Here is a 21,330-nt window from a genome sequence, read left to right as displayed (position 1 = left end):
TTTAGCTACTTAAGCCTCTACAATTATATTACATTAGAAAACTCATAGCATTCAATGATCTCAGAAAATCATATATGGATTCAGAAGAATTGATTTACAGGTACGGTCACAGTAATCAGTTTTGTTGTAGTAAAAAAAGACAACATAAGGTCCAGTATAGACACTGACCATTAAAAATCCAAGAATACATTTTATATTAAACATCATTTCATTAAGCATTTTCATTTTTAAAGTCTAGATTCTAAACCATAGCAAGAGCAAGATCTCTGTAGTTTGACATAATAATCTTATACTTTCTAAATTCTGACTTTTTATTCAGTGGTTTGTTTTGTTTCAGTTTTCATAGTTATGAAAAAGATAAAGCAATTATTTCATAGAATTCTGAAACTTCACTAGATTTAATTCCATCTTCAGAATAAATGCATTATAAAACTATGATAAGATCTCTGTAAAACACTGCCCTAAAATGAATGGTTCTTGGAAGCTATTCCTGGATCACAGAGAGATGGAGAGAGGTATGTTGCCTTCATAGCCAGTAGACTAGTTGGATTAAATGTTAGAATTATGCAGACCTCCTGCTTATAATTAACTCTATAATTAGCATCTGCATTTTCCTTTCTATGATTTTGCAGTACGAAACAAAAAAAAACAAAACAAAAAAAACATTCAAAAATGAAAAAAAAAAACTTACAGAAATCCTGTACAGCGACTCTTTCCTTTTTCAAGATGCAAAAAGATTCAACCTGTTAATGTAACTTCAGGCAGTCTGAAAAAAAAGCAAGGTAAAAGCTCTTTCAGATGTAACTGGCATTTCATATCTAATTAAAAATTAAACTTTCATAATGTTTCAGTATCCAAAGCAATGCTTCAGCAATCAAGATTGAGGCATATTTTAAAGTTACGCTGGCATACTCTGCATGTGTTTGACAGAAAAAAAGGAAAAAAAAAGAAAAAAACAAAAAGTTGAATCATTGATAATAATGAATGCTAATATATACTTCTCAGAACTTTTTTGATATGTACTGACTCACATTTTCCATGGACAAAAGTATCTGCAAATAACTACTTGAAGGACTATTTTTGTGTATGTGTGTATGTGTGTGTGTGTGTGTGTGTGTGTGTGTGTGTGTGTGTGTGTGTGTGTGTGTGTGTGTGTGTGTGTGTGTGTTTAAGTAAAAAGGTGTATCATCATGCAACATCTAGCATGCAGAATGCACTGACTTTTAACTAATTAAGTTAAAATGTCTATCAAGCTCTGTAAGAGATTACTGTTCTATTTGATCAAATGTCACTGGATTCTTTTCTCTATTTCTACCTTGAACCTACAAAACCCTTACCAGATATGTGACAGTGAAACTATAGGGAAGCAGCCACAAATAAAACAGGCTGAACATCCCATGAATTCATGGCTAACCTACTGGTAGATGAAGCTTGAACTCTACCTCTTCGACTGCTCGAGCGTCAACTCGCCAGTGACTGGACTTCCTCCATTGAATATTACTGTCAGTGAGCTGTACCAGAAGTGATTATCTTTTTGAAGGAATCTTACCGTTATCATATTGGTACGGCCATGCAGTTCGAGAGGGGCAGGGGATGCCTCTCCTACAAAAACGCTCAAAAAACATTGTTTTATGGCAAGATAATTTTGGTGAATGCAGTTTGGGGATACCAACTCTTAGTACATTCACATTTGTCTACTCCCAAAGGAAGTTGAATCCATCACTTCTCATAACCATAACAAATGACTAGTTATACAAAATGATATTCAGACAAATCAGTCACCTATATCTACAAGCTATGTAATCAAATGAAAATCTATCTTTTACCATTAAAATGTGAAGTGCGATTTCAAAAATAAAGGTCACTAATAGTGAAACAGATTATTCAAGATGATATATATATATATATATATATATATATATATATATATATATATATATAAAACTTATTTATTGACATTCCTCCACTGATTAAAAAATCACTTATTCATGTATGTGGTCATAAAATATAAGAAAAAATTGCCACTTTTTTAATTTGAATATTCTGAGATACTTTAAGACATACCTTTCTGCAAAATTAATGCATTTTCATGTTTATACAAAATAAATATAGTGTATACAGCCACTTGTGTACTTTGCATCTATGGAAATGCTTTTCTGCTTATGTTTTCCTACTTACTGATGAGAAGAAAACAATGAATGGAATATAAGCAAACAAAGTTAATTAGAGTCAGATAGCTACAGTATAAACACTCGGAACATTTTTGTTTGTTTGTTGTACACTGTGAACATTATGGCATCTTGCATCTTGGAAGAAAGGACACTTCATTCTCTCACACTATTTGTACATATCCACAGTGGTGTGATATTAGTTTATGGGAACATGAACTAAAACATTTAGTGCTTGTACTCTACCACCCTATATAACACAAAAAATACCAAAAAAAACAAGTTGCTTTTGCTAACAAAAACAGCACTCTTCTCTGATGCACAAAGTAAAGAACCAGTGACAAGGCCAGATAAGCCGAACACAGGGACACATTCATGGAACTATGCAAACAAAGAGATGGCTTTCTGGTATTTTCCTATATTTGCATTCCATATGCCTGACAGAATTCTTGGTATGCAGCCACAGCCGACAGCACCCTTACTTTGTGTCAACAAATAAAATGCTGTATGACAGAGTTTAGTACTGTCATTTGAAATGGCTGTTAATGTAAACCAAGAAAATAGGATGCCTACAAACAAAATCTAGATGTGTGTGTGTGTGCATACACTGTAATTTTGTAAAGCTTCAGAGCTGAGTGTGGTTGAATGGCCATGCCTGTTCACCTTTTAATGTACAGAAGCAGTACACTTCACTTAGCGTTGAATGCTGAGTTGGTGTAAGTGAATGCATTTTTTCCTCTGCAAAGTGTAAGTTTTGCATTCACGTTGCATCAATGACTCTGAATATACAGCTACTGTTATACAGAATGAAACTGAACTGCAGAAGGAAGTGGTTAATAAAGTCACTGATGTTCTAAGTATGAAGCTACAGAAGTACTGTTGTAATACTAGTGCACAAAAATATACAAAAAGAATTGAAATCATAGTACAACACTCATATGATTAGGCACAGACTGCAAGATTAGTACAGAATAGAAGAGAAAAATATGCTAAAGTATTGAAAAAGTCCTGTGGGTTTTATTGCTGCTATTCCATATCCAATGTGAATGAAACGGAAGGGTTAGCACAGGAGGGGAACTGGACTGACCAGTACTGAAAATTCACAGTGTTTGCGATGTGTCAGCGTATATTATATTTGGAAAATATTTCAAAATGATAACAAACCCATACAAAATGTGGCTATCAGCTAGCTACAGGAGCCACAATTACACAAATAAATGCACACACAAATGCGTGTGCTGACATACACATGCATGTGTAAAAGCATGTATGTGTATATATACACACACACAAACATGTGCATATGTCTGTGTGCACATGTATGCATTTATTTATGTGATTGTGACAGGAGAACCTGGTGCATTCAGTATTCTCGGCAGATATGTTGGCATGGAAAACTTGAGTGGGGACTTGTACCCATATATTGATGGTGTGAAGGAAGCAAGAACACCAATATCCATGAGTAATGATAGACTCCAAAAAGTGCCCCCATTTGCCTGATGGGTCTATGTAAATAAATAAAAGGAATAACAAGTGAAATATAAGTTCATTTGTTTATTTAATGAAAAACAAATATGAATAAAATGAAGCATGAATGCAAGAATCTGGCTTCATTTAATATAACTGAAATATTATGTTGTTCATACAATAAATATTGTAGTTGCCTTTATGGCAAACGTTACTCATATTTTCCATAGCCAATCACTGAACATGTTAACTGCCTGATAGATTTACTGCTTATCTGTGGAACTTTTGACAAATGTTAGCCTAACATCATTGACACAACAGGTGTGCCAGTTGGCTCATAGATGGAGTATAAATAATGTAAAGAAGACAAACAAAACCTTGAGCCGGAAATCGAGCCTTGGGGCACTTCTTTGGAAAAATAATCTCATTCAGCCTCGTTATCTATCTTAGAACTATTCCTGAACAGTTTGCAACTATATCAAATGACATACACACACCCACACACCCACGCACAGAAGCACATGCACACACACACACACACACACACACACACACACACACACACACACACACACACACACACACACACACACACATTCAAATGTAGCCCCCAACACCTACACACACACACACACACACACACACACACACACACATTTAATGTACACTAGAAGCTGTAGCTCAGAAACCTGGAGATATACTCCCGACATGGCTGAAAAACATGATAAGTCATTGTTAATAAAATGGTGAGCACTGAAAAAAAAGTGCTGATACTTTTTGGAGTAGCTGTCAGTACTCACACACAGGGTACAGGCCTAGCATGCTAGTGTATTACCGCAAAAGAAGCTCTTACAGATAAGAAGGAGTGCTGCAGTTTGCAGACAAAGCTAACAGTAAAAAAATCACCATAACAGAATGATTCTGAACGTATAACAAAGGTAAAGAGGCTTTAGTTAACGATTTATTGTTTGATGTTAACACTGCTAATTATAAAAATATTTTTGATAAGGTTGAAAAAATGTGACTTCAAATTTAGAAAGGAAAAGTAAGAAATTATTAAGAGATGACTTAGACTATTCAAGAAATGAAGTATACTCTTTACCAAAGTTGTGCAAACTTTCGAAAAAGCTTGCAAATGTGATATCCATGGTGAATTGAGTGCAATTAACAAAAAGAATAAATATTTTAATTTTAACAAGGAGGAACAACAATTGATGGTCAGACTTAGACAGGATAATTCAATCAGAATTATGAAACCTGACAAGGGAGGAGGAGGAGGAGTTTTATTTAACACTGTTGATTATGTTAATCAACTGACTAGAATTTTTTCTGATACTGATAAATACCAAGTAGCCTCTCATAGTGAAGCCATTATAGCTCATAGGAAGATTCAGCTTTTTTTAGAGGACTCTCTGTTCCAGAGTATTATTTCTGAAGAATTGTTTAAGTTTTTGAGATCTGACTATCCTACAACCCCTATGGCCTTTGGGATTCCAAAGGTACATAAGTCAATTGAACAACCACCTTTCAGGGTTATTATTTCTGCAAGATACTGTAGTACCTATCCACTTAGTACATTCATTGACAGAATATTAAAAAATTTAGTTAAGGAAGTGAATTACCTTCTCACAGATTCTTGGGATTTTTTGTCAAAGTTCAAGAATGACTGATACACTGATAGTGGAGTACTTAGTACCGTGGATGTGGTTAACCTGTTCACGTCAATTCCACACAGAGAATGTTTAGATCTATTTTTTGAGACTATTAGGGATTTAACAACTTTAAACAATACCTTGACAAATTTCATTATGACCACCATGGAAATAATTCTCACAAATAATTTCTTCTTGTTTGAGGGTGAACACTACAAGCAGGTACAGGGTGCAGCAATGGGGGCCACATGTGCCCCTATATATGCCAATCTTGTCCTGTATGCTTGGGAAAAGTAACATATTTTCACCAGTGCCTTTAAGGAAGATTGGTTTTCATATTTTTGTCACTTGGATGATATTTTTATCGTGTGAAAGCATGACCAGACAAGGGCAGAGGAATTTGTCAATTACATTAATAGCATCTCCCCTTTTTTTCAAGTTTACTTCACAACATTCAGTGGAAAATATCAATTATTTGGATGTTCTTATTTCGAAGAACAAAGAAAGGGGAAGTTTTACATCAACCGTCTTTAGAAAAAATACTTTTTCTAATAATTATTTAGATTTTTGTAGTTGTCACCCATTTCATCACAAGAAGAACATTTTTAAAGGTCAATTGATCAGAGCAGCAAAAATGTGCTCCAATTTGGAAACATTCTTGAAAGAAGTTGATTTTATCACCATTATGTTTAAGAACAGAGGATATCCAGAAAAACTACTTCAGGACATTACTCATAGTGTAGTGGATCTTGGGGTGTTAAATGCAAACCCCTTTTGGCTAGTGGTGTAAACACTAGTCTGATAACATCCCTCATAGTACTAGATTCAATTTAAGTATGATCATTCCTTATTGTGATGGAGAAAAGATTCTAAAGAATATTATTAAGAAAAATTGGAACATCTTTAAGGGAAATATGGATAAATTTAACTTACTGGGACGGAGTCCCCAATTTGTGTACAAAACAGGAAAAAACTTTACATTTTATATTGAGCACAACATCCCATAAAGGCCCATTGAGACAAAGGGAACATTCAGATGTGAAGCATGTAAACAGTGTGCATTTATTCTAGACAGTGACCATTACAATTGGGAGGTAGAACTAGGCCAGTAAAACTAAAGAAAGGGAATTGTAATACTGAAGGTCTTGTATATATAAGTGTTTGTCAATTCTGTAATTGTTACTACGTGAGTAAAACAGAAAGAGCATTCAAACTTAGAATTTATGAACATTTGTATGATATTTCTAGATGCAACATCAACAACGCTCTGTATAAACACACACTTTCATGTCAAGGTTTCATTAATTTCAAGTTTGGTATCTTGGAAGTTGTACACACCAGTCCCAGGGGTGGGTGGTTGGAATTAAAATTGGATTTAAGAGAATTAAAATTGGATTTAAGAGAATTATACTGGATATTTACACTTAACGCTACCATAGCTCCAGGTCTTAATGATTATGTTTCTCTTTTACTAGTACTGAAAAACAAAGCTTTAAAATTATGAATTCCTTAAGGTTTTAGTTCAACACACAATTTTTAATTGTTTAATTACAATTTAATGTTTGTAATTATTTCAATTAGTAGATTAGGGAGTGTTCTGTATATTTAATGGTGACTTTTTCTCCTCTCATTCAGTGCTGATGATGTCCCAGAGCATAAATGAAGGAATGAAAATGCTAAACTCTTTGTTTTAATAAATTTAAGTTTTACGGATTTACCACAGACTAAGTGTGTAGCTTATTGTGAAGTAACGTATGAGCACTTTCTTATTTTTTCTGAGTACGGTGTTTAAGTGTTTGGTCTGAATGTTTTTTTGTGTAAAGGTAAAGAGGGGAACAGAACTCCATACCAAAATCAATGACCAGGAAAATGCATCCAGGCAGAACAATTCTCAGATCACAGGGATTCCAGAAAGCATACTGAGACAGGAGCTGACAGACTTTTTTTAAATTCATTAATTCATATACCTCATGAAGTAAACCATTGGTCTATACACGTTCAGCTACAAATCAAAAGGATATATCATATAGCAAGACAGAAGGAAGAGCAGATGACCCCCAAATGTGTTCTCATAGTGCTGGATGCCTTTTGCACCAAAGAATTTATAGCATGCAGCAGCCAAAATTCCAGGGGGATGGTAATGAACAGACAATGCTTTGTTGAGGACTTCTCCACTGTTTTACCAACTAAAGGAAACATTTTGAGATATTCAGTTGACACGGTTTCATTCATTGGAATGGATCTTCCATCCCTCCTTAACAAATAGCAAGCACCTGATCTGGTACTTTAGTATATTATTAGTATATGGTACCTTAACAGAGATATCTATCCCATGGCCAGGCAGTTTTAGGATTTACTTAGGTTTTTCTTTCACAACTATTCTTAAATAAATGGGTTAGGTTTAGTTATCTTAATAATCACAATCTTAACATTCATTCAGTGGTGAAGAAAACAAAGTATTACAACATTATGTTGCTTAACAAAGGCTCAAAGCATTTCTATTAGACTGCCTGTCAGGTTGAAGTTTTCCTCTTGTGATTTTCTGTTTTTTCATCCAACGTTGTTTTACATAAATATGTGATCTTCTATCATTCTTATATTAAAGGTACAGGTGACTTTTTGAAAAAAAAAAGGATTTGACTTGGAGAGAAAATACATGTTAACCGATACTGGGTGTCATACTAATATTGGCATTGGATTTCTTTATGGGACATACTCACATGAATAATTTTATAGCTGAATTAACCATGATTCATTTGAGTAACATTTTTCATCCTTGATGGCGATGTTCACCAACAAATAAGGGTCACCGACAGGGTTGTAGGTTATGTTGTGCTGAAAATACAAACAGACATGAATGTTATTGTACCCATGCTGTTGGACATTATAGGCACCTCAATGGCTTAATTGTGTGTGAGGAGGTACCCATTTGGGCAAGCAATTCATTAAGAATATTTGTAGAAACAGATTTGAGTTTTCAGTGTCTGGGCTGAATATACCAATATACTGACCATATTCTGGATAATATTTTGAGAGTTGTTACCAGTCCTAAAGATATTATGGGGCTCCATAGAAAATTGACTGTCTCTTATTATTTACACCGGAGAAGCTATCACCTACCACATTTTGTGCCTCCTCTTCCTTTAAGAGAATTATTGAGAATATGTAGGATATGTAGTAGAAAACAGAATTTTAAAGGAGGCCACACACACTAGCAATATACTTTAATGCAGGGGCTATTAATATAATGATGTCTGTGGACACTTATTTTAACACTATCAATATATCTAGAAATAGGTTACTGAATAAGCCAATGCAAGAACAAGATTACTTTTCCAATGATAAAGTTCAACATACGGACAATAAGTCTGTTTTCCACTTGGCTACTTACAGTGTTTCCACATATGATGTAGTAACCATTATCTGATAGAAGGTGAAGAACCATGGAAGACTTTACTGGTTAAAGTCATTCTGATGGACTTTTGGAGACTATTCCATTCATATCCACTGTACAAGGGGACTGGTGCTTGTTTTACTTCTGTTTATATAGTGGATAATTTTGATAAAAATAATAAACAATATTATTGAGTGGTAGACCATGATACACAGATCATGGAAATTGTAGCCTATTACATGTGGTAAATTTCTGGTATTTTCTACATAAGTGAAAATCTTAAAAGATTTAAGTTAGGATTCCAAGAACACCATTGAGACATAAAAATAAAAGACTGGGTAGTTCATTGGTTGCTAATTTTTTAATATCATTCTAGTGACCCATGTGTTTTAAAAACTTGTATTGTAGAAATGAATGATGACAGTAAAAAGAAGTGCTTGTCTTTAAATGATATATTGTTTTATAAGAAGTGAATTTACATTTTAAAATGTGGCACTTGTAAACCATGTGGCAAAAATTGTGAATGTTACTGGCAATATCTGATAGGTTAATAAGTGAATCATACGTGTTATTTTAGATTCTTTCATTTATTTAATGTATTTTATTTTTTAAACTTCTTGAAAGGCATTGCAAAAGTGTCAGTGAATTTAATATTAAAGTTTTTGTCTCCAACCTATTTTACTTTTTTTCTTTCTTATTTAGTTAATATGTAATATGTAAGTATTTATATTGTTTATTTTAGGTGCTTCCCAATTATATCTGGGAAATGGATAACTAGACACTAGAGATGATTTAAAATTTATGAAACAGTAGAGTGGTAGGCCTTGCTAAGGGAAAAAAAACACTTTTGATCGACAGTGGTACTGTCTAAACCATTCAGAAATCGGGATCAGCTTCCACATATTTTGATATTTCTTTCATTTCTTGCAATGCATCTACTTTGCATTAAAAGAGTGTCATCTTTACTTAATATCAAAGCTTAATCAAGTTACCACCTATGAGATACAATCTGTGACTGAAGCCTCATTTCTGCTGCTTTGTTTTATGTTTTCCATTCCTTTTCATTTCTCTGTCTTGGCTGTAACTTGTTAAAATAAAAATGCTTAAAAAGACTCCAGACCACTACATATCCTGTTTATCTGTTATTTAGTTATTTGTTTTTGCTATTTTTAGTGTTTCTCTTTGATTCCAAAGTGTTTACTGTTTTGTACTTTTTTATTTTGGCAAATAGCACTACAATATTTGAGGTCAGGTTTTCATGAAGGGTCTATAGCATATAGATGCAGAACTGTATGATAGTTTATACTTCCTTTGGTATTTTGCAGATTCTTCTGATTTTTTTTTCTGATTTTACTTTTCTGGGGTAGTGTTAAGTGGGAAAGATATTTTTGTTTTCAGTTTGTATTTTGGAACAATGAAGGAAAAGCTGTAGAGTTAGGGACAGTATTTATAATGGGTTCCTATTATGTTATCGAAGTTCTGAAACTTCAAACACCATAAGGTCGAACCCTTATGTTCGAAGTATCAGAACTTTGATAACAGTAAAAAAAAAAAACGAAAACAAAAACCAATAAATAAAGTATTGCAAGCAGGGGTGTAAGCCCCACTGCACCCCCCCCACACCCCTCACTCTTTAAATATACCAACTCCAAGATCACACTACAGTGCAGTAAAGGGAAATATTTCCTTTCTGCACTGTATTGCGACCTTGGAGTTGGTATATTTAAACAGCAGGGGGTGTGGGGTGCAGGTTGCAGCAGTTAGGTAGGTTTTAGGGTTTGTATTTATTTATTTTTTTACATTCAAATTCTTGAAACTTCAAGCATCTGAGTTTGATGTTCTCAGGTTCAAAGTTTCAGTTATTCGACAATGTAATAGAAACCCTATTTATAATTAGGCTGTAGTTTTGTTACTTTCATGGAGAAGGGTATACTTTTTTTAATGTAGGTCTGTAGTGCTAAATATTTAAGTTACGAAGTGGGATTTTAATATGGCGTATGTTACATTTTTTTTCAATATTTCAGTCCACTATTGCTGAGGAGGTGCATGCAGTATGGCTGTATGCACATATGGGGATGCTCTTGCAAGATCATGTCTGCTGATATTCTGGGTACAGCATGATATTGATTTAGATCCTAAATTTTTTGAGATCTAAGCTAAATTTAAATTCTATTTGTGGGAAGATTTAAGTTCTGTTATTATTTTCAAATTAGTTTTCTATAATATGTTTGCCTCTGGCCTGAGGTGTGTTGGCTGATGGAACAGATGGATAGTAATGCATTTCAGTGTGCTAATAATGTATCTTCCTTTTATCTCACCAAGCATCTAAACCAACACAATAGACAACACAATCACAGCCATATACACCTCTAAGTAGACACACTTAAATGCTCTGCCACCTTTTTTAATACTTATTAGTTTTCATCTCTCCAGTCAAGCAAGGCTGTACATAAAAACATTGGTGTAAATGTGTTTCTGCCAATCCAATCCAATCAAGACGAGCATTAAAAGCAATACAAGTAGAGGCTTTGTTTAGCCTGTAGTGGTAACTGTTTCCATAGGCTAGGAACAGATTGAGTTAGGGACCTATCTCTCCAGCAAGTCTTGCAAAAAGATTTCAGCTCCTTGCACATTTAGCTGCTTTAATAGGCTAAAAGCCAGATCCCTCCTTCTCAGTGTTTTCTAAGTTTCTACAGGGTGATTACTGATCAGTATTTCATGCTATGAGTAAACCCACTCTGTCAAGCTGAGAGAGTTTAGCTGTGCTGGTTAGTTTTCTTTTCAAGTGAGAGATGGAGTCTGTAATAAAAAAATGGATATGTATTTGCAGTGGAAGAGTACATGAGTGTAGAATGTTTGAGGAAATTAGGGAGTTTTATTTCCAGGCATGGAAAAAGTGAGGATATAGGGAAATGGGGTAAGATAAAACATGTTGAGATCTAGAGGTTTGACAACTAGACACTCTTGGAGGAAAGTCAGGATATTATACATTTTGCAGAGATCTATAGCAGGTTTCTTGGATCTGCTTGTGTGTGTGTGGGGGGGGCAAGTACAAGTGGGCCTTTGGGCTGCATCAAAGTGCCTGGTTAAGCTAACCAAGAACACAAGCTATGGGAGTGTATAAGAGAGGGAGATTGGAAAGAGAAAGGGCAAATGCATAACGTTTACAACACAGAATGTTTTGAATACAAAGTCTCCAAGCACAAAGTAGAGGAGGCTATCTAAGTGTCATTGGGAAAATATAGATATGGTATTATTACAGGAAATAAAATTAAATTGAATAACAGGGAATTGCAAAACAATTCAGGAGAAGGTGTTTCTATTACAATTGTGATATAGGAGAGAGAGAAGAGAACTGTAAGCATTTTGGAGAGGGGAAGGTGGGATGAGAGGTGGTTTGTTCACTAAGCATGAGGATAGAAGATGGTGGTGTTCATATGACATGCATTTTTGAGGCTTGCTGGTTTTATTTCAGAGGTGTACGAGTACCAAATGAAGGCACTGAAGAGAGATGATATACATTTTGAAGCAATTAAATAACTAAGAAATACAAGAATAGATTAGTGGTGGGGATAATTTAATTGTGTCAAGGATTCAATGTTGGATATGCTCTAGCAGAGGGTAGAAGTAACTTTTTAAAAATTTGCCACAGAGTCATGTGGAAGTAGCTCAGGAAAGAGGAATGAACTGATGTGTGGAGGCAGCAAGTATCTCTGGGGTTCAGCGTGTGGGGAAAGGGGGGTAGAAAACTAACTGAGGGTAGACAAAGTAGAAAAAGAAACAGATAATAAGTGGAAAAGCTATTTGGTTATAAAGTTAGACAGGGAGATTTCAATGGTGGAAGACTGTGGAGTGTTGAGTGATGAGGCAAGTAAAAATGTTGAGAAAATGCTGAGGTGTTTCACAGACAGATGGATTATTTTGTGGATGACTTGCTATCTTTGAAAGGGGATAAGATAGTTACAGATTTTAATCTGCCCAAGGTAAGTGGGACCCCAAGAAAATAAACTGATTACTATTTAATGCAGTTAAGTTATGGCAGAAAAAAAATTGTAAAAGAAAGAGTGCAGATGGAGGTGGAAGTATTACTAGGCAATAATAATGTGTTAATAATGGGACCCCCCCCCATCACAGCTCACATCCAACTCAACAATTATCCAGCTTCCCTGCACTCTTTCAGACTCTATAGGAACTCTGCTTACTCCAGTGTACAGGGTATCTAACATATTGATCTGTACATGATGCAATCTACTGATTGTTTTTCTGCTTGCAGTCAGCCCCAGCTCATCCCACTCCATTCACCCTGCATGCTCACTCCACTCCTCCACCCTATCCCAATTCCCAACCACCCCTGATTTCACTAGATTTTGATCTATCAAGGCCTGCCCATATTTGTCATAACCAATCTGAACCCACACTTTCACTAATTAGGCCAGTTCACCACATCCACTCAGGCAACACCCACCTGCCTTTATCTACAGTTACAAACCTCCTTCCCCTTCTAAAACATCATATTCTAATAAAATGTCCCTCCGTAATAACAAACACCCAACACAAACAGCCATGTATATCATCTCTGCATCACTGCTAGTAGTTTTCTGCTCCCTCACAACATACTACACACTATTACCAGGCAATCATTCACCTCCGTCACAAACCTCCTCTTTGGCCCATCACAATAATCCACCTGACACTCCCATATCTCCAAACCTCTTCAATACCAGCCACACAGACTACCACATTAAGTTAATCTCACATCTTATCAATCAGTTAAACCTCTCCAGTGACATGCACCCAAATCCTGGCCCTGATACCCCCCAAAATCAAGTAAACAACTCCATCACCATTGACCCAGGTCTATTACACCAGAAACAAAACAATCCCCTTCTCTTCCTTAACATAAATGCAAGAAATATTGGAAACAAAGTCCATGACCTGCATGCCCTGCTCTCCCACCATTCCCCAGATAAAGTAATATTTACAGAAACTTGGCTCAAGCCCAGAAATAACAATGATGAAATTGTAGCTCCTGGATTCAACATTCTACAAAAAGACAGGGTATCCAAAAGGGGTGGAGACATAGCTATCCTATTCAAACACCACCTATTGGTTGACTGCCTACTACTAAGCATCCCTATCTTTGACAATGCAGAACTTATCTGTACAAAACTGACATGTAACCCCCCCCAAAAAAAATTAACATCATAGGTTATTATATCCCACCTGGGAATAACATTCTCACACTAGAGCATACTCTATAATGGGCCTGTAATTCCCTCCCACAGGAAGCTATCCTAATGGAATACTTCAATATTGACTGGCTCACATGTTCCTCTCAAACCCCAACATCACATATCAACCTACATGGGTACACCCAACTTATCACATCTCCTACCAGGATTGACAAATACTTCAACTGGCACTCTATCTTAGACTAGATCGTAGTGAACAACCCATCCCTATCAACCCAATCAGGCTGCCTCCCTGATGGTCTGAGTGACCACCTGCCAACCTTTCTATTAAGATCCCATACTCCCCACACCAGCCAATCAACCTACTAGCTAATTAGAAGTAAAAAAATCTTCAACCCAAACAAGTTCATTTCTGCACTAAATAGCTGCAACTGGGAATCACTCAGACAGCTACCCCTTGAAGGCACGGTCAATTCCTTCAACACCACCTTCCTTGACATACTAAACTGCCATGCACCCTCTTGAACAATCAGAGTCAAATCTAACTATGCACCCTGGCTTAGTAAGGAATGTAGATACTTAGTCAAGGCTAGAGATAAGTTAGGGAACAGTTCCGCAAACACAAAACCCCATCAACAAGACAAAGATTCCTAAAACTGGGGAAATAAAGCCAAGAAATAAGTAAGATCAGACAAAACCAATTACTACCATAATATCCAGAAAAAAATGCATAATAACCCTCAAACATTCTGGGTCGCAATTAATAATATGCTTCTATCAGGTAAATCAGCTACTCCTACCCCATCATTCATCAATCCTGACAGCATAGCAACCCAATTCAATAAATACTTTACTGAAACTATCCAAACCCTTGCTAATTCTCACACTGTCTCCACCACCCCAACCCCACCCACAGCCCAACAAAACACCAACTCCCCAAATAGCTGCAACCTCTTTACAGTCCACCCAGTGTCTGTAGATACCACAAGAAAACTACTAAGAAAACTAAAACCTACCACATTAGCTGCCAACAACCTCACAGCAGAATTTCTGCAAATCCCAGCAGATGCTTTAGCATACCCAGTAGCCATACTCATAAAAAGATCAGTATCAAAAAACATGGTCCCAGATATCTGGAGAATCTCATGCATAATACCCTTACATAAAGGAGGTAACTCAACTGAACTTACTAATTATAGGCCAATTGCCATCCTGCTCCCATTATCTAAAATCCCAGAGTGGGCTATACACAATCAATTAATGACTTACCTTAACACAAATAAACTATTGTCAAACACTCAACATGGTCTCCACCCCTTTCACAGCACTACCATAGCCCTCATGTCCTTCACAAATGCAGTGAACCACTATAGAAACAGAGGACTGTTTGCATCTGCTACATTTTTAGACTTGTCAAAGGCCTTTGATATGGTCAGTCATGACAAACTCCCTAAATCTCAGTAACTCCATTACCAGATGATTCAGAAATTACCTATCAAGATGACAGCAGGCCATCCAATGGCAACAACAACTTCCCCCTCTTCTCCCTGTTACCCTAGGGATTCCACAAGTCTCCATCCTTGGACCACTACTCTTCACCCTCTTCACCAACCAGCTACACACACTGCCACACTACAAGCCACTGTCATGCAAAATGCAGATGACTCTACACTAATCTGCACAGCTTCCTCCCTTCATGACCTCCACACCACAACCCAAGACTACTTCCTGTCCATTGAAACATGGCTTAACAACTCCCAACTGATACTAAACCCCAACAAAACAAATCTCATTCTCTTCTCCTCAACAAAAGTGACCCCTTCCTTCCAAACTTTCACCATCCTATCAAAATATAAAACCACATTCACCCCTACAACTCATAACAAACTGCTGGGTTTAGAAATCGAAAGCTACTATTGCTCGCACACATCTTTTATCTTCCCTTATATATGCCTCCCCAATCCTAACCAACCTCCGCAAATCTGGACTAACCAAACTCAAAGCTTGTTATAATAGAATTGCCATTTTTTTCCACTGATGCCCCATACAGAACACATCACTGTTACAGCTCACAGAAAACTAGAATGGCTAGAATATCCTCAGCTACTATGCTTTAATCAGTTAACCTTTGGCCACAAAATATTGCACCAACCAGACAAAACCCTTGCTCTCCAAAAACTATTACAAACATGCATCATTTCCAGACCCCTCCGCTCTAATAATAAATTCCTACTAGACACCACCAAAGCAAATAACACAGCTAGAGAATCAGTCTTCTCAAACTATATCCCTAACATATGGAACAAACTGCCCACCCAAATTACTACCTCCTGCTCTTTAACAAAGTTTAAAAAACTCCTAAAACTTCAACAGAAACACTCCTGGCTCAATTATTGTAAATGCCCTGGATAGACCTCTAACTGCTCAACTCTACATTTCTAACTAACTTTGTATCTCAACCCCCCCCCCCCCCTCTCCCAATAAATCCTAACTGAGGAATCTGCCCTCTCCTTCTCCCAGGAGTCTCATTTTCTTCCCAAGCATAACAAATGACTTATATACATATATACATACTCATACTGTGATGTCTATTGTACACACTTATCTAAGACATTTTATATTTATCTTTTTGTAACTTTTATGTTTGACACTTTGAGCTTGCTTGCAGACAAGCCTTTTTCTTTTGCAGTGAATATAAACTTTATGTTTTGTGTAAGTTTTATATTACCTGTAACTGTAACTCAAACTTGTAATTTTGGTTAACTGGAGCTTTTCTCCCCAGGCCTCCACTGAAAAGGGACCTGTGTCCAGTCAGACTTTCCCAGTAAACAAATGTTAAATAAATAAATAAAATAAAATAATTAACTGGATGGAAAAGCGTAAAGGCAGAATAGGTAGAACTGATAAAATCTTGGGGATATAAGAATGGACATTTAGGAAAGGCTGGGAGTTTGATGAGCCAGAGAAGATGAGAGTTGTGGGAAGAGACAATATGGGAAAACATTTGGGAGATACTGAATGGGAAGAAAACTGTGGGATACATATATGAACTAGAGGAGAAGAAGGCACTTCACAAATGGTACAAAAACCTATGAATAGTTTATGAAGAGAGGTGAAGCAGAGAAGCTTAGAGTTGGAGATGTAGAGTATAGGTGTATAGATATATGTGTTAGACTGTACAATGGTGGTGTGCATGTGGTGAGATGAACTGGGGTTGTAGAAGGTGGTATATGGAGGCTTCCTTAAGTCAGATGGTTGGAATAGATGTTTAGGTTGAGAATAAGGAGTTAAAGATAAGAATAAATGAAAAGGTGAAGTTGCTGTTTGTGGTAAGGGTAGTTAAGAAGGATGCAGTAAAAGCTGGAAGAAGGTGGAGGTAGCAGAAGTTTTTGGCAGGGATAGTTAAGAGGAATAAAGCAAAACACTGACAGAAGAATGGGGCAAGACTCATATACAGACGCAGAAAATGCCAAACAGGTTGTCAGTGGCAGACACATACAGCAGTCACCACACTTATAAATGACCAGACACATAGACCCACATATCTGGAGGTGGTCACACATAACTTACCCATATCTCAAAGGCCTCTCAGACACAATCTTCAGAAACTCTGCATACACACAAAGAAGACAACTCCCATCACAATACAGAAAAGCACATTTCATTGTGTCTCTACTACCAAGCTACTAAGGCATAACACCACACAACTCAATATTTTGGTCATAAGAGACTCCATTGTGAGACACACTGACATCTCTCTCACCAGACTGGATATGGAAGACATTATGATTTGTTGCCTGTCAGGGTCCATGATTTACCAGATCGCTCAAGCACTTAGGTCACTAAACCTGAACTACCAGTATGACTCAATCATACTCCATTTGAGGGGGTAAATGACCTGAGACATATCTCCCTGGACTATATGAAGAGAAACTTGACTGACCTCTCAGAATATGAGTCACAGACAGGTTATCAATTAGCAACATTCTATCATCTCCAAGAGTGATGCCACAATACCAGAAGAAAATGATTGACCTTATTAATTGGCTTAGCTACTGGTGTCAATCCAAAGGGGTCCAGTATTTGTCAGCCTGGGAAACATGATTGACAGGCCATACTGCTTTGCCAGGAATGGTCTTCACCTGTTGGCACTAGGCTTTTGGATATTGGCCAAAATATTATCTACCTCATATAGTGCCTTTTTTAGGCACTGCTTAACAGTCAAACCTTCCAACACAGCAACATCTGCTAAGGATAAGCTAAAGGTATTATTGCGCAATGCTAGGAGTCTCAACCAGAAACTACACTCCCTGGAAGCACTCCTCAACCTGGAGAATGCTGACATCTGTGCAGGTACTGAAACATGATTTAAAGCCATGGAAAGCCCTGTGTCAATGCATGTCTATAATGCGTTTCACGTGTTATGATCACCCACTGCATATGAATAGGCAAAAGGTGGAGGTGTATCTATCTACATAAATAAGACCACCTCAAGATTGGTCAAACAATATAACATGCATGAGCTACTCCATGTCTAATTAACCATAGGAAAAATACATTACCATATCCTTGCTAGCTACTGGTCCCCCAGCGTGAACCAGGAAACTTGTGTATCATACCTGACTTTATGAGAATCATTTACCATTCAGCCCAATATCACACTCACGGGTGATTTTAACTAACCCTCCATTAATTGGTAAACATACATGACACTGACATGCATGCTCAAACATTTCAAAAATTTCTAGACTTTGTTAATGCAAATGTCTTGGAGCAGCTAGTCTGCACTCCCACTATGGATACAAATATCCTAGACCTGGTACTCACAAACATGGGAGGATGCTGACCCCCCCCCCCCCGAGTTCCTTTGAAATAAATATAAAACTAGAATCCCCACCTAACAATAAAAATTTTAAGAACTTTTCCAAGGCAAACTACCTCTTATTAAATGATGGCATAGCTAGTTTCCAAGCTCCACCAAAACCAGAAAACACAATAGCCTATGTGGAGATTTACACAAAATCCCTGTACAGCCATATAAATACCTGTACAGAAATGGCAGTAGAAGACTGAAATAAGCCTAGGACAAACTGCAAAAACAAGCCACCATGGTGGATCACTGGTATAAATAAGTTGCACAACAAAAGAAAGAAAATCCTGTCTAGAAGTAAGACAGAATGCACACAACAGAGCAAAACCTCCCTCATTAGTCTAAACTAGCAAATCAGGGGACTAGTAAAGCATATTTTGAGGCAAAAATAGCTTCCTAAGCTAAGGATATCCATAAGGCATTTCTCTGTTATGTCCACAATCTTAACTGAAACACCCAACAATGTGCAGAATTAGTTGCAGACAGCATCACCTAGACTCAGTCAGAAGGTATAGCAAATCTGCTGACTTATAAATTCAGCTAATTTTTCACCTCCGCATCACCTCCAGTTACCCCCCCCCCCCAAGAAATACCGTCTATTGTTCCTCTACCAGTTATCAGCAAAAAACAAGTTGCCAATGCACTCTCTAAAGCTGAAAACATGACTTTGATGAGTTCCAACAATATCCCAGATTGCATCTTAAGTAGCCTGGAACAGGATCTTTTAGATCCACTAGAATCTCTACTTCACCACAGCCTCCAGACCGGCTTTATCTCTGTGGAGTGCAGGACAGCAGCAGTCATCCCTCAGCATAAAGGGGGACCATCAACAGACCTAAGAAATACAGAATCATAAGTTTGATTAGTCTTATATGCAAGGCCATGGAAAGAATAATTATGGACCTGATAAATAATGACATAGGAAACCTTCAAACACTGGACCCAACCCAGTTCAGCTTTGCCAAGGGCAGGTCATGCCTGCTCAGTCTGGTGGACTTCTTTGAGAAAATCAATAGGCCCATGGGTGAGGGTAAAACAGTGCAGACTGCCTACCTTTACAATGCTAAGGAATTTGATACAATTCCTCACTCTGATATTATAGATAAACTCACAAAACTGGGCATGGATCCTTACATTAATAGATGGATAGCCAAATATCCCATGGACAGGACACATGTTGTTAGACTGGGTCAACCTAGATCCAGCAATAGGCCAGTTACCAGTGGTGTGCCACAGGGCTCAGTGCTGGAACATCTCCTGAATATATTTCTCTGAAGTTAAGGCTAATGAGAAGACCTTTGACTAACTAAGTTTTCTGATGACTGCAAGCTGGGGGCAATCACTGAGTCCCCCAGTGATGTAGAGATCCTTCAGAAAGGTTTGACTTAGACACATGATTGGTGCCATAGCCATGGCCTAAAACTTAGACACATGATTGGTGCCATAGCCATGGCCTAAAACTAAATGCAAAAAAAAAAAAATGCATAATCATAACCTTTGGAAAATCAAATCCCTCTGCAAATTACAACATTAATACCCCCTGCAAATTACAACATTAATAGCACAGCCCGAAGAATGGACTCAGAGGTAAGAGATCTAGGTACACAGATAGATAGTAGCCTGTAGTTTGACTGCCATATGTCCACAGTGGTGAGGAAGTCCTTCAATGTGGCACAGCTTATAAATAAAGGCATAGCATCTGGATCCAAGGAAGTGATAGCCCCACTGTACTCGGCCCTCATCAGAGTAATAATTGAATGCACCTTTTAACTTGCACTTGACCAGGCACTTCCAACTGCTAGAGTGGTCTCAGAGATTCCTTACAAAAAATATGAACTATAAACAACATACTCTATGCAGACAGACTAAAGGCTAATTTCCTTAAATCTATCTGCTTCCGACTATTAAGTGGTGATCTATGCTAATCTACAAGGCACTCACAAATCCAGCCCTGATGGAACAGTTACACATTCACAAGATAAGCTGCTTTAGTGTCACCCAATCTAGAGATTGAAACCTGCTTTGTCACATGTACAAAACATACTGGGGAGACAGATATGTGTCTCGGAGATCACCCTTCAGTGGAACAGGCTTCCTATTCACATAATAAAGAGCCCTTCCTTGACCATCGTAGTGTAAATTCACTCCTGGGGTGGTGCCCATATTCCTTATGGACAGGGGCAGTCTGCAAAATACTTAAAGAAATAGGCATAAACTTAAGCCATCCTCTCACCCATAGGGATTAAAAATCAGGTACAATTAAGGTAATAATGGCTAGGCTTATAAGAGTTCTTAAGAAATTAGCCTAGTGATCTCCTATGAACCTATGAACCTATGAACCTATGAAAATAGTGATGTAAGTGTGGAATAGATGGATGCAGATTATCATTTTTATTGTTCATTATTCTTTTCTAACACCCTTCAGAATATTAAATAACTTCAACAATCAAACATATTTTACAAGTAAATAGAAATTAGTACAAATTAACATTTACTACCAGGCAATGAAAACTTCCACTTTAGGTTTTTCACCAAAGCTATAACTAGGGTTGGTTGAATGTCGCCTTGGGAGAAAGGTGTTACAGGG

General features: G+C 37.1%; 1 long non-coding RNA gene across 1 annotated transcript in view; it reads right to left on the bottom strand.

The window, feature by feature from the left end:
• LOC122803404 overlaps positions 1-21,330 on the bottom strand; it is a 2,587,193-nt gene that overhangs the window by 608,984 nt on the left and 1,956,879 nt on the right. The window contains exon 4 of the long non-coding RNA XR_006365116.1: positions 692-766. This is a non-coding gene — a long non-coding RNA (uncharacterized LOC122803404). The remainder of the gene's footprint in view (positions 1-691; positions 767-21,330) is intronic.

Source organism: Protopterus annectens, chromosome 5.part1 (genome assembly GCF_019279795.1).
Source record: "Protopterus annectens isolate FY-2018-M chromosome 5.part1, PAN1.0, whole genome shotgun sequence".
NCBI lineage: Eukaryota > Metazoa > Chordata > Ceratodontiformes > Protopteridae > Protopterus > Protopterus annectens.
The sequence above is the reverse complement of the archived record's forward strand: the minus strand, read 5'-3'. Positions and strand labels throughout refer to the sequence as shown.